This window comes from Danio rerio, chromosome 17 (assembly GCF_052040795.2).
Source record: "Danio rerio strain M-AB ecotype USA chromosome 17, GRCz13ab, whole genome shotgun sequence".
In the NCBI taxonomy this organism is placed as follows: Eukaryota; Metazoa; Chordata; class Actinopteri; order Cypriniformes; family Danionidae; genus Danio; species Danio rerio.
In genome coordinates this window covers 49,145,565-49,159,647 of record NC_141037.1, presented here as the reverse complement: position 1 = coordinate 49,159,647, position 14,083 = coordinate 49,145,565, and the positions used below count along the sequence as shown (strand labels likewise).

The 14,083-nt window shown below is 34.3% G+C and overlaps 1 long non-coding RNA gene across 1 annotated transcript in view; it reads left to right on the top strand.

Annotated features, from left to right (window-relative positions):
- LOC141378416 (uncharacterized) overlaps positions 1-14,083 on the top strand; it is a 60,609-nt gene that overhangs the window by 33,621 nt on the left and 12,905 nt on the right. The gene's annotated exons all lie outside the window — the stretch shown is intronic.

The following is a 14,083-nucleotide window of genomic DNA, read 5'->3' as shown; positions in this document are numbered from 1 at the left end:
ATAAATACATTTTGTAAAAAATCATAAAACTTTTTGGCCCAGAAACGACAACAGTGTCAGCATTCAATGCTGCTTAAACAGTAAAAGTATCTGTCATACCAAACAGTGTGTTTGACTAGAATGAATACAAATATTTTCATACACACTTTGCAACATCAAGTGGTATAACAGACTGTTTTAAATATTTAAAACAGCTTGAAATTACTGACTTTATGGCATTATGGGCGTCATGATGGAGCAGTGAGTAGCACAATTGCCTCACAGCAAGAAGGCTGGGTACTGACCTGGCATTTCTGTGTGGAGTTTGCATGTTCTCCCCGTGTTCAAGTGGGTGTCCTCCAGGTGGTCCGGTTTCCCCCACAATCCAAAGACATGTACCATATGGGGAATTGGGATGTGAATTGTCCATAGTGTATGTGTGTGAACAAGACTGTATTTGGTTTCCAGTGATGGGTTGCGGCTGGAAGGGCATCCGCTGCTTGAAACATATGCTGGATAAGTTAGCGGTTCGTTCTGCTGTGGCAACCCCAAATTAATAAAGGGACTGAGCCAAAAGGAAAATAAATGAATGATGGTATTAAACAAGTACAATTAATGAAATGTAGAGCTAAAGCTAGTTTTACTCTCCAAACACAACTACGCAAATTGGTTTGAAAATTATGCAGATGTTATAAAAACTTTGGTAGACTCCATGGTACACATTAATAGCGAGACATGTTGTTTTAAAAATTGCAATCAGCGTGTCACTTTTTTTGTTTGCAATGACCAGCTGTTCTATAACAAAGAACTTTCATAAAAATTAATTTCTTCTACATGCTAGTTGGCAAATGCAGAACTCTGTGGGTTGTAACAGTGCTGACTGTACACACACACACACATAGACCCCAAACCATCAGTCTGACCACAGCCTGTGCCTCCAACAATGTGACCTGCACTTGTTTTTTGCCATATTGTGCAGTTCCTTTATTAAGGAGCCCTAACCCCTACGACTCCAACCTTTAGTATTATATTTAGCCTCCAGCAGACATTTGGCACCAGTTTCTCTTGATTTTCGGCTGCCTCCCTCCACACACCTTTTCATCACGCTGCATTTACTTTATGTACGGCTGGTTGTTGAAGCAAAGATTTAATTACTTTCTGTTAAATTAATTTGAGAAGGAAAATAAACAGGCTGGTGGTAGGTCTGTGGAACAAAAGGCAGGGAGATGCTGAGAGCGAGAGCAGAGAGTGAGCGTTGCTGAATGAGGTGAGGCACGCGGTGAAAAGAGGAAGGGGAAAAAAAAGCAGCCGGTCTCCGACAGGTTTCAATTAAACAGACCCCTGGCAGCTCAGACCAGCGTTACCTGCGGCCCTTCCAAAACTTATTGATGCAGTCCATATAAACATCAATCACTGTCAGGAATCAGGGCTGCGTTGCATTCGTCCGCCCCACACTGCCTTTACCCTGCGTGCATTAATTAAGATGAGGTGAGGTCTACTTTTAATATTTGACTCTTTGTTCATTTAAAGTGACAATTCACCACAGCTGCTTTGCAAACCCGTATGGCTTTTAATCTCCCATGAAACTCAAAATAAGATTGTTTTAACACCTACAGGTTACTCTTTTTCCATGTAATCAGAAGTAAAAGAGTGTCTTTAAACTTCAATAAGCACTACAAACATGTAACATATCATAACAGTAGCATTACCACTAATGTGCTATATTACAAGTCATTTAGAGCCCCAAAAATGTGTTTGTTGGATAAACGGACCCTATATTGACTACTAAAATCTTGATATTTACTCTCCTTGGCACATTTTTGGTCCTTGGCCATGTTTAAGACATTAACAAACCTCTTCAGGCTGTTTTCAATGAATGGGTTCATTTGATTTGTAAGGCTGTTTTGAATGATAAATTCAAGTTTAGGACTGAATGATTCAATAGCAAGTTTCACTCCATTAAAGCAATAGGAATAGTTTACCCAAGAATTACTATTTATTCACACAGGTGGTTACAAACTCAAAGGATGACTTTCTGAAGTATGTTGGCAACTGGTGTGCATTCATAGATTACTGTATGCCTATATACACTACTTCACACAAGTCTTGTCACCTGTCCAGTTTTAAGGAACAACAAATAATAACTTGACTTCTAATTGATCATTTGGTATTATACGTGGCTTGTATGAAAGGCAAAGGCCTCTAGATTACGCTTTATTTGCCAAAATAAAATTTGATCATGCCTTGATTTTTAATGATTTAATTAGTACAGTAAGGTCTGACTCTGCTTAGACAAAAGTCTTAACAGAAATAATGTACAGTATAGTATATTAAGTCATGCTGCATTCAAAAAGATTAATATTGTGTATGACTCCCATGAGCATGGAGGACTGCATCCATACATCTCTGCAATAACTCACATAACTTATTAATAAAGTCATCTGGAATGGCAAAGAAAGCGTTCTTGCAGGACTTCCAGAGTTCATCAAGATTCTTTGGATTCAACTTCAATGCCGCCTCCTCCATCTTACCCCAGACATGCTTAATAATGTTCATTTCTGGTCATTGGGTTAGCCAATCCTGGAGCATCTTGACCTTCTTTACTTTCAGGAACTTTCATGTGGAGGCTGAAGTATGAGGAGTGCTATCCCGCTGAAGAATTTGCCCTCTCCTGTGGATTGTAATGTGATGGGCAGCACAAATGTCTTTATACCTCTGGCTGTTGATGTTGCCATCCACTCTGCAGATCTCTTGTATGCCCGCACACTGAATGTAACCACAAACCATGATTTTTCCTTCACCAAACTTGACTGATTTCTGATATGATATTCTATACTGTACATTATTTCTGTTAAGTGACAAGACTTATGTCTAAGCAAAGTCAGACCGTACTGTCCAAATTAAATAATTAAAAATTGAGGCATGATCATAGTTTATTTTGGTAAAATAAGTGTAATCTAGAGGCCTTTGCTTTTCTTATAAGTCACTTCTGATACCAACTACAGTAGAAGTCAAGCTATTGTTTGTTGTTCCTAAAAAGTTGTATAGGCGACAAGACTTTTGTCAGGTTGTGTATCTACAATGGTTTTAAGTTTAAAATTTGGAAATCTAAATTATTTTTGTTTCAAAAACACATTCATATGATTTAGTAGCACATCGGTACGATTTAGTAGCATTTAGTTGGTTTAGGAGTAGTTTTTGAATTACATAAATCACATAAACTAGTCATTTACAGTGAATTGAGAATATCAGCAAACTCTTTTTGCTGATTTTTCCATCAGGTCTTTTGTAGTTTGTCTTTTGCATTAGCAGGGTTGGCGGTTTAATGAAGTGAGTCTGCACTACGCACAGTCTCTGTTTTTAATGCTTTATATTGGACTTTCTCCAAGTCTTTTAAAAATACCTTTCCCGTCTACATCTCACATCCATCACTGCTGTGCCCACACATGTTGCATTTCATATTTATAGCATTTTCAAAACTATTTCAAAACATACAGTTCAAAAATGGAATTAAAGTCATTTCTTACATGCAACATTTTAAAGTCTGAAAAAGATGGTGAATGGATCTAGAGTTGTAGCCAAAAGTAATGTCTGGCAAATGAAAATATGCCATAGCCATTTTATGTGTAGATCTTTATGGTGATAAATAAAATTTCAAATAAAACGTGATTACCATAGAATGAATAGGAATGGATGCTTTATCAGATGCAAGGTGGAACCAGCCAAATATAATTTTTTTTTTCAATTTTAAAGAATTCTGTTACATTAAATAAGTCATCCTTACAGCTTTGATCAAACTGTTCTCTGCTCAGGGAAAGTGCGAAGGCAGTCAAATCAAAATCCATGTTAACACTATTCTTAACTGTCTTCCACACCCAAAAGAAGGCAGCCAAACAAAGTATAAATTGAAATGACTTACCCACTGCACTTCCACGTGAAGGATTCAAGATATATGTTTTTGATGTACAAAAACACAGGACGATGAGCCTTATATGCCCTTGTTTAGGGTCAATGACGTACAGTACATACACTCTCAGAAATAGGGGCAGTACCTTTCTAAAAGATACATATTTGTACCCAAATAGTCCACAGTGGTACCTAAAAGGTGCAAAATAGTACCCAATGTACCTAAAAAGTATCTTTGAGGTACCGTTATAAACCCTTCAGGTACAAATATGTACCTTTTGAAAAGGTGCTGCCCCAGTGACGGCTCATGTAGTTTTATTTCTAATAGTAAAAAAGAACACTGGACAAATAAAATACCTTTTATGAATCCTTGGAGTCGGGTGCTTTTTTTTTTTTTTGTCTTTTTCTTTTTTTAAACACCTAAAACATGAAGCCAGATATCTCGGAGGGGACCCACAGAAAAATTATGAGCAAAAAAATATCCCCTACTTAAACCCAAATGAAAATAAATACACCTAACAAAACAACAGAAATAAAAATACAAAAAACTACTCGAACCTCCCTGACTATATATAAAAAACAGGAGAAAAAGTTTACAGAAAAGAAAAGTGTGGCGATTAGCTTCTACTGCTTCTCACGGTGTACAATAGTACAATACTCACAATAACAACCAACAAACTAAAAACAAAGTAACAAGAGGAGGAAAACACCGATTGATAAACAACAAACAAAAGTCAAAATTTACACACACACTAAAATAAAAATAAATAATATAAATTATAATATGAATTATAATTATAGTTAAATTACATAATATTATAAGGATGTAACTGAGGATGTTTACTCGCGCAAACAGGTGATGTTATGCGCATGACTATTAAAAAGCGTGTGCGCTCCCGTTTACATGTGCGAAACAACTGTGCCAGAAGCGCAGATGGTGCATTTGGTTCTCTTTGAAATAGACTGGACAAAAAGGGATGATCTTGCTCTCAGTCTTGCTGCTTTCAAGAGCTCAAGATTTAAAAAAAAAAAAAAAAAAATATATATATATATATATATATATATATATATATATATATATATATATATATATATATATATATATATATATATATCTTTTACAAGCAGCAGCAGACTCTGTTTTCACTTTAATTATTTTTTTAACAGATTATTAACAGGCATAACATCAACTGTGTGTGCATGATCATCCATTCATGATCACACTTGTTATGATTTTTTTTTTACCAGCTTTATTTTTCTTACAGGTTTTAATAATGTTTAATTCTCTTTTTTTCTTATTTTCTTATTTTTATTTTTTTTACAATAACATTGCTTTAATATGAGAATAACTCCCTTTAACTGGTGATCTGAGACCTTTAGCCAGGACAGATAAACTTGGTAAATCCCTAGTTTTTAGCACTGAAAAGTTATGTGAAATAAAAACTAATTGCAATGTGACAAAACCCATTTGCCCATGTACATTGAGCAAGCTCATACACAACACACACAAAAAGTGAAATGAATGAGGAGGCATGTGGACATAACACAAAATATCAATCAAGTAATTTTAGCATGTCAAAGTTAACATGTAACTTTTGCATACAAAATTTATTTTCCAACTATAAAATTGTGGCTAGTGAAAAAGGCAAATGGATAGTAATGTTGGAAATCTACTAGCCACAGTGGCTGGTGATCAGAAAAGTCAATGCACAAGTTAATACACAAAGCTGAAGTGTAATTAACACATTCACAGACACCTGCAAAAATGTCAAAAACAGGAGTTTTTTGTTTTTCCTTCCATGCTTATGCATAGTAAAGCAAAACACATATTCTGTGATGAACTACTTTCTTGCAAAATATGTTTCAAATATCTTTTATTACCAAGTTCAGTGTATTCAGTTTGCCAATGTAACTTATGTTTCATGTTTTGATTGTTTAAATAAATCACTTCTAAAGTCGTTAAAAAACACAAATAGTGTAAATGACCTTTATGTACCTGACTTTTGGTCAGCACTATATACATCCAGCAATATGTTTCAGGAGGTTGGTTACAAGTTGATTAGTATTTTAAGACCATTTTAATGCACTGTTAAAAATCAATTGATTAATTTGCAGAAATTAATTTAAAATAATACAGGAATTAAAAATACAGAAATTACAGAAATTTACTGTAAAATTACAGACATTAAAATACAGAAATTTACTGTAAAATAACGGCCATAAGAAATTTATTGTAAAATAATGCACATTAAAACACAAAAATTTACTGTAAAATAACGGATATTAAAATACAGAAATTTACTGTTAAATAACGGACATTAAAATTTACTGTAAAATTACAGACATTAAATACAGAAATTTGTTGTAAAATAATGAACATTAAAATGCAGATATTTACTGTAAAATAACGGTTATTAAAATATAGAAATTAACTGTAAAATAACGGCCATTAGAAATTTATTGTAAAATAATGCACATTAAAACACAGAAATTTACTGTAAAACAACGGATATTAAAATACAGAAATTTACTGTAAAATAACGGACATTAAAATTTACTGTAAAATTACAGACATTAAATACAGAAATTTACTGTAAAATAATGGACATTAAAATGCAGATATTTACTGTAAAATAACAGATATTAAAATACAGAAATTTACTGTAAAATAACGGACATTAAAATTTATGTAAAATTACGGACATTAAATACAGAAATTTACTGTAAAATAACGGCCATTAAAATACAGAAATTTACTGTAGAATTACGGACATTTAAATACAGGAATTTACTGTAAAATAAAGCACATTAAAATACAGAAAATTACTGTAAAATGACAGACATTAAATTACAGAAATTTACTTAAATTTTCATTTCTGGTAAATTTCTATAATTCAATCTCTGTTCTTTTACTGTAAATTTCTGTAATTTTACAGCCGTTATTTAACATTTTTTTTTGTTTTTCAGCACTCCAGCTGCCAGAAATAAACCGTAAAATTATGGAATTTTTTTACAGTTTAATTTTAAAATTTGTAATGTTGTAATGGTAAATTTAAATTGCTAAAGCAACTTTACTGTAATGTTTGTTCCTCGTTGTCCCAAAAGAAAATGAATAATAAAATATACAAAATAATGATACACTAAACAATGCCACGGGTAATATCATGAAAAGACTTTAAAATAACAAATACGTTGAACATTTCTACAAAGTATACCTTATAAAGTCATGAATTTTATTTCTCATAATATACACAAAGCTGAGGTGTTATTAATACATTTACGAACACATGCAAAAATGTCGACAACGTATTATTTTTGTTTTGTTTTTCATGCTTATGCATAGTAAAACAAAACGCATATTATGTGATATACTGCCTTTTTACCAAATCTTTTTTTTTTTTTTTATTCACCAAGTTCAGTGTATTTTCTTGCCACTGTAACTCATGTCTCATGTTAAACTGTTTATTTAAATCACTTCTGAAGTCTTTAAAAACAACAAATTCATTTCAGGAGGTTGTTGATAAGTAATCTAAGACCATTTTAATGCACTGTAAGAAAAAATCCATTGATTAGTTTGCCTGTATTTCATGATTCATGTTTTCAGATACCTTAATCTCTGCTTGAACTAATTTTAAAGTAGAAAATGTAGCTGTACAGTGACTTTTTGACTTATTAACTTTCCTTAATCCTGTGAAAAAAGTCTTATTGGTTGTAGTTAGAAATTTAGTTTTAAACTGTTGACTCTTTTTTTTACAGTGAGACATGATGCCAGGAATCATTTATATTATAAATTATCATCTTAATGTATGTATAACATTTTATAAATATCATAAATGGTTTACTTGCATAAATATGTATTTCTGAAATGGATACAAATAGAAATGTTTGTCATTCTGGTACACATATATTCCTGCCAGAGGAGATAAAAAAAATCTAAAGCAAAAGCGACAGACATGTTTTATGGGTTTTTTTTATTTTTATTATTATATATATGAAATAAATATCTTCAAAAAGTATTTAACTGTCACATGACTCCCGAACAGCTTCCGGGTGGTCACAGTCATGTCTCTCAGCAATGTCTGCCCACCCACAGAATGTAGGTGTTGGTAAATGAGTGGAACATTTGGATGGGGGAAAGAGTGTGCGCGAGTCCCTGTAGCCCTCAGCAGTCTAAACCCATTATGCTACCTCCATAAGATCTGTGTGATGTCAATGTAGTGGAAGTGGTTTGCCAACAAATTATTCTTTTCAGGAGCTTGAGTTGCGAAATTCCAGCTCCCTCCAATGTAAACAGTCACATGTATTGAAGCACAAGCACATAAGATGATACTTATTAGTGTGTGCATACAGATACCACTTATTACACATGTAGATGTAAGACAGCAGGTATCACCTTACTGGGCCTAAATCATCAACATACTATTTCAGTCTCTTACACTGACTGTCAGTCAGGGGTAGCGAAGCATAGAGTGTAATCTATAAGCGGGATGTGTTTTAAAAGGACCCCATGAGCTCCCGTAATCACTTTATCAGGTTGTAAGATCAATAAAGCTTAGTGTCCTGCGTGTGATTTGTTATAGATGGGCAGAATAGAGACAGCGTGGTCTGCACATATTCTTCCTGGCATTTGTTGCACTAAATTTGAAATAGGATTAAATGGGTCTGGAGGAGTGTTTGTTGCTTTTGCGGAAGTTCAACGTGGATTTCACAGGGTTTCAGACCATGTGATGATTGCTAAATAACCCCCAGTGACCAGCTGCAGGCAATTCAATACAACACATAGAGTAAATACAGTTGAAGGCAAAATTATTAGCCCTCCTGGGAAATTTGAATACTTTTTCAACTATTGTTGAAGCTATTATTGTTAGCAAGGAAATATTCACATTATTTACTATATTATTTTTTCTTTTATGTGAAAACATTTTATTTTGGCTGCAATAAAGAAAATGTAGGTCAATTATGTTAGCCCCCTTAAGTAAAATATATACATTGTTCGAATGGCAGTGGTTCCCAACCCTGTTCCTGTGGGACCCATCACTGGGAAACATCCACCCACACTCATTCACACACTCAAGCTGCCTTTCCACTGCACACGACAAGAAGAGCGGAAGTCATTCATTTCCAATGGAGAGTAGTGCGGGAGCAGTGTTCCGATCATCTTCGTATGCGGAAAATTCAGATCCGATTTGAGGTGCGAATCCGTTGAAATATTTTGACTAGATTGTATGCGACCGGCCGACCGGATGTGATGTATTCCAGTGTTTTCCAAGCAGAAATTGTGCATGCGAGATGAGAAATAGGAATTTTTTTATGTTATTTTTTGAATAATTAAAAAGTCTAAATAAAAAAAAACACTTCTATTCATAATAATAGAGTAATAAAAATATAATATTTTAATGTTGTCTCCATATTCCCTCCAAAGGTTTTAACGGTCTATGAGTTAATAGTATTCATTCATTTAATCATGGTGAAGACACGGAGAATAAGGGATCTTGCTTTTGTACTCCTTTATTTTGGACACCGCGAGAATCAGCTTCTCTCCCATGGTGCACAACAAAACTGAATATTCTGTGCGAGTTCTGCAAGGTAGCATGTAAAGTGTAAAAGTAAGAGAAATTAATTACTTATTTTAATTTTTACTCTGTGATACCCACAAAATGTTTCAAGTCCTCTTTAAAATGATAAGAAGCGAGTAAATTATCTTATTTGTGTGAATGTTCCTTTTCCTTTCCTCTAGTCAATAGCCGTTTCCTCTAGGTGCCTTGAAATTTGCACATGGGAGGCTTGCCATCATCTACAGTAGGAATCTAAAAAAAGCAAAATCCAAAAAAAAAAAAAAAAAAAAAAAACTGGCCTGTTCACAGACCACAACATATATTCAGTATAACAATATGATTAAAAAATAAATAAATTAATTTTATATATATATTCATTCATTTATTCATACATTCATTTTCTTTGCGGCTTAATCCCTTAATCTGCGGGCGATTGTGCTACCCACTACGGCACAGCGGGCCCCTAATATATATATATATATATATATATATATATATATATATATATATATATATATATATACTTTTTTATCATATTGATGGGTTGCTGTGCATCAATGGATTTGCTCTTCAGTGTTTGGATTCTCACCAGTGAATATTGAAATGAACTGACACAATTTCAATTCACTATAATCTTCTCTGCTGCTTTGACACTATCTACACTGTAAAAGCGCAATAGAAATAAAGATCAATTGAATCGAATTTTAAATTCTATCTAGGCAGTTTGGGAAAATTAGGCAAGTTATTGTATAACGATGGTTTGTTCTGTAAACAGTTGAGAAAAATATAGCTCAATTTTTACCTTAAAATGTTTTTAAAAAAAAAAAATATTTTAACTTTTATTCTAGCCGAGATAAAACAAACAAGACTTTCTCCAGAAGAAAAAATATTATCAGGCATACTGTGAACAATTCCTTGCTCTGCTAAACATCACTTGGCAAATATTGAAAAAAGAACAGAAATTTCAAAAGGGCGCTAATAACTCTGATTTCAACTGTATAAAGTACCAAATAGCATCAAACATCCACAAAACATATACAAAAAAATATTGTCATAACAAATAACATTAATTGCAGTTACCGGTTCTTTTCATTGTTTTTTTTTTTTTAACAGGTACACATTCATTTCAGGTTTTGGAGTCTTTTCTAATGTTCTGATAAGTTGATTCAGGTGTGTTTGATTAGCAAGAGGTTGACAACATGTACTGCTGGTTTGCCTCCAGGAACACGGTTGGGAAACACTGGGCTACAAAACAATTGCCTTGCTTAGTTAACTTAACTAGTTAACTTCCCAAATTGCACTATAAGCTGAATACTAGTATATTGCAAAATAACTAGGAACATGTTGTCCAGATATCATGTCAAAGACAAAAACAAAAAAACAAACAAACAAAAAAGTTTACAAATGCGTTGAAAAGGCTTATAACACTAAACTTGAAAAATCCTTCTCCACCCTATGTACATTGGATGCATGATCTGATGCAGTCTATGGAAATGGAAAAGATTAGGTACAGTTTGCAGTAATACTGAAAGATTTGAATCTATTTGGCACTATTTTACCTTCCTCTTACATTAAAAAAAAAAACACTATAGCTGGCATATTTTCCCTGCCTCTGGCTTCATGAATGAAGAACGGAGTGTTTTTTATTTTTTCTTACTTTTTACTTTTTCTTTTCTCATAATTTTTTTAATTATTAATTTATTTTCTACTGCTGTACCTTTTGCATATTTGTATCTATATACTTTTCTGTATTTTTGTAAGGCCTAGCATGTGTTACTTATATCTATAATGTTATTTTATCTATCTTATTATTATTTAATTGTGCTCTGCTGCTAGATTGAAGTAGTTGATGTCTTCTGATTCTTTGTGTTTGGTGCTTTGGCTCTCTGACTAATATGTATCAATTACATAAAAAGTTAAACTAAAAATGGATTGAAAACATCTTTTCTTCATTAAACGGCCCTTTGAAAATATTTAAAAGAATTAAAATTTCATTATTTCATCTTAAATCCTAAATTAGATATATGCTTAGAACAAGAACAAAAAATGTAAATGCAACCCCCCAGATCTGTAAGTAGTAATAGTGTTTAGTTTAGTAGTTTATTTCATAACACACCAATTTTAAAATGGCAAGTATGCTCTTTTCCAACTAAAATATGATAGCACACCACTGAAATCCCTTGCTGAACTGAAGTGTGCTCAATTATTCCCACATTAATTAACAGTCAAGTTCCGGAACACTAGAAATCAATTCAGTTTCTGTTGATTTGTGTTCCTTCGCAAAATGTTTTCTGTTTCACTGTTTTTCTATGATCTATAAGCCCTGTTAAGAAATTGAAAATGTTCTGGTGTGTGTTAAAGAAACCACAAAAAAAAAAGGAGAGTGATAGAGGGCAAGAGATATGCACTGAGAGAATTTGATGTAACTGTGGGTGGCATGAGGAGCAGGCTACCTAATCTGCTGTGCCTCACTACACCCTAAACAAGGATTAGACACCATGGGCAGACCTCATGACTGCCCTGCTGCCGTAGCACACACAGAGACTGCGTTTGTGTTTGCGTCAACTTCTAATCCATATTAAATAAGTTTACAGAGCCTTAACGAGGCTTTTGGTCCACTGAATGGCATGACAGCCTTCACTACTTCAAGTAGGCAGCATATACTGATGTTGAGGTAATTCCGAATCACATGGTAACATATTATTCACTCAGTACTATTTAGTTATTTTTAAAAACAACAATACTTTAGTCATTCATTTTCTTTCGGCTTAGTTCTTTTATTCATCAGGGGTCACCACAGTGTAATGAACCACCAACTTACCCAGCATATCTTTTACACAAAGGATGTCCTTCTAGCTGCAACCCAGTACTGGGAAACAGCCATAGACTCTCACATACACACTCATACATTACGGCCAATCTTTTTGATTGTAGTGTCTTTTTCGACTTGACCACCCAGAGGAAACCCACGCGAACTCTGTCTAAACGATAACTTTTAAAGCTCTCGCCTTATCCAAACTGTTTTACTGTTCTAAAACATGTCAAATACTAATCAAATAGACAAGTGATTTGACGGATAGGTCAACAGCTGTATTTTGGAGCAGGTTTGAGCTCCTTTTTGAATCATTTTTGATAGACTGTTGGAAAGTCTGGATTCTGTCTCTTGAATGCTTTCAGTGACAAACCAATTTTTTTTTTTTCACACACATTTGATGCTTTATTAGGGGGGAAATGTTGCATGTGCCCATCAAAAAAGCATCTAGGTCGGAGATTTGTGTTTTCTCTGAAAAATTACTTGTCTTGAGTCATCAGCTCAAGTCCAAGTAATAAGTAATTGCACCAAAATCAAAGCGAAGTCTCAAGTATTCTAATATTTGCCAAGTCAAGTCATCAAAATTGCGATTGGAGTCTCACTCGGGTCCACATATGTGATAGATGTCTGTACAGATAGATTTCCTCAAGGGGAAAATTAGTCAAACTAATGCATTTTCCCATTCTAGTTAGTAAAATGTAATGGAAGAATTAATTGCTTTCGCTGCAAGTATTCAAGCCGTTGGGAGAGGTGCAGTCCTGATAGAAAATAAGTTCCAGTGCAAGTGTGTCTCCTGGAAGAGTGAAATCCTCCCCATGAGAGCTATTTGTCAGGGTGTCTGCCTACTCTCTTTGCCATCACTGCTCGGTGTAAATATTCATGAGGATTTGAGCAGTATAAATAGCAGAGGTGTCCACACTGCCACAACGTGCTCTATCTATGCAGAGAAAAAAGACGGCTTAATGGGTTTATTATGAGGCACATTACATCACCAATGCCCAATTAAAAAGCTCCGTAAGTGGAGAAGAGGCAGCTTAGGCTGGTAAACTTTGAACAGTGTGCTTTAAAAGTTGTGAGGAAAGGCAACTTGTGACTGTGAAGCTGAAAGTGTTGATACTAGAGCCCCTTAAAACTTTTTTAAAGTCTATAACAGGGGTCTACAAACTCGGTCCTGGAGGGCCGGTGTCCTGAAGAGTTTAGCTCCAACCCTAATCAAACACACCAGCTAATCAAGCTCTTACTAGATATATTAGAACCTTACTGGCAGGTGTGTTGAAGCAAGTTGAAGCTAAACTCAGCAGGACATTGGCCCACCAGGACCGAGTTTGGAAACCCCTGGTCTTTAAGATTGATGACATTTTATGCTGACCATGTATTGTAGAAACACCTCTGTATCATTCCAAAATTATTGTTTTGTCGCTTAGACAACTGAAATGTACTAAATAATTTACGTTGGCATGGGTACTGTAATTTGTGCACCACCTTAGAGGACCATAAAGATACAGACAAATCAAAGTCAAGAATTTTTGGTGGTGTTAAATGTAATATTTACAGCTTATTCCACAAACAGCCACTGAAATATAAGCAGGGTGTTCAGTAGTCCAGTGATGTACAATCAACATTTAAAATGGTAAAGTTTGGAGTAACTGAAGCAGGTCAGATTTACGAGATAAAGAAGGTGGGACCATGTGGTGTGGGGTATATGTAAAGTTAGGTTAATAGGTTTTGTAGGGGAGCTTGGCGATCACCTAGAATGTGCGACACACTTCTGAGAACGTCATGGATGCCTGCAACTTGTGTTATAAACAAATACAGCTGCAATGGCAGGTGG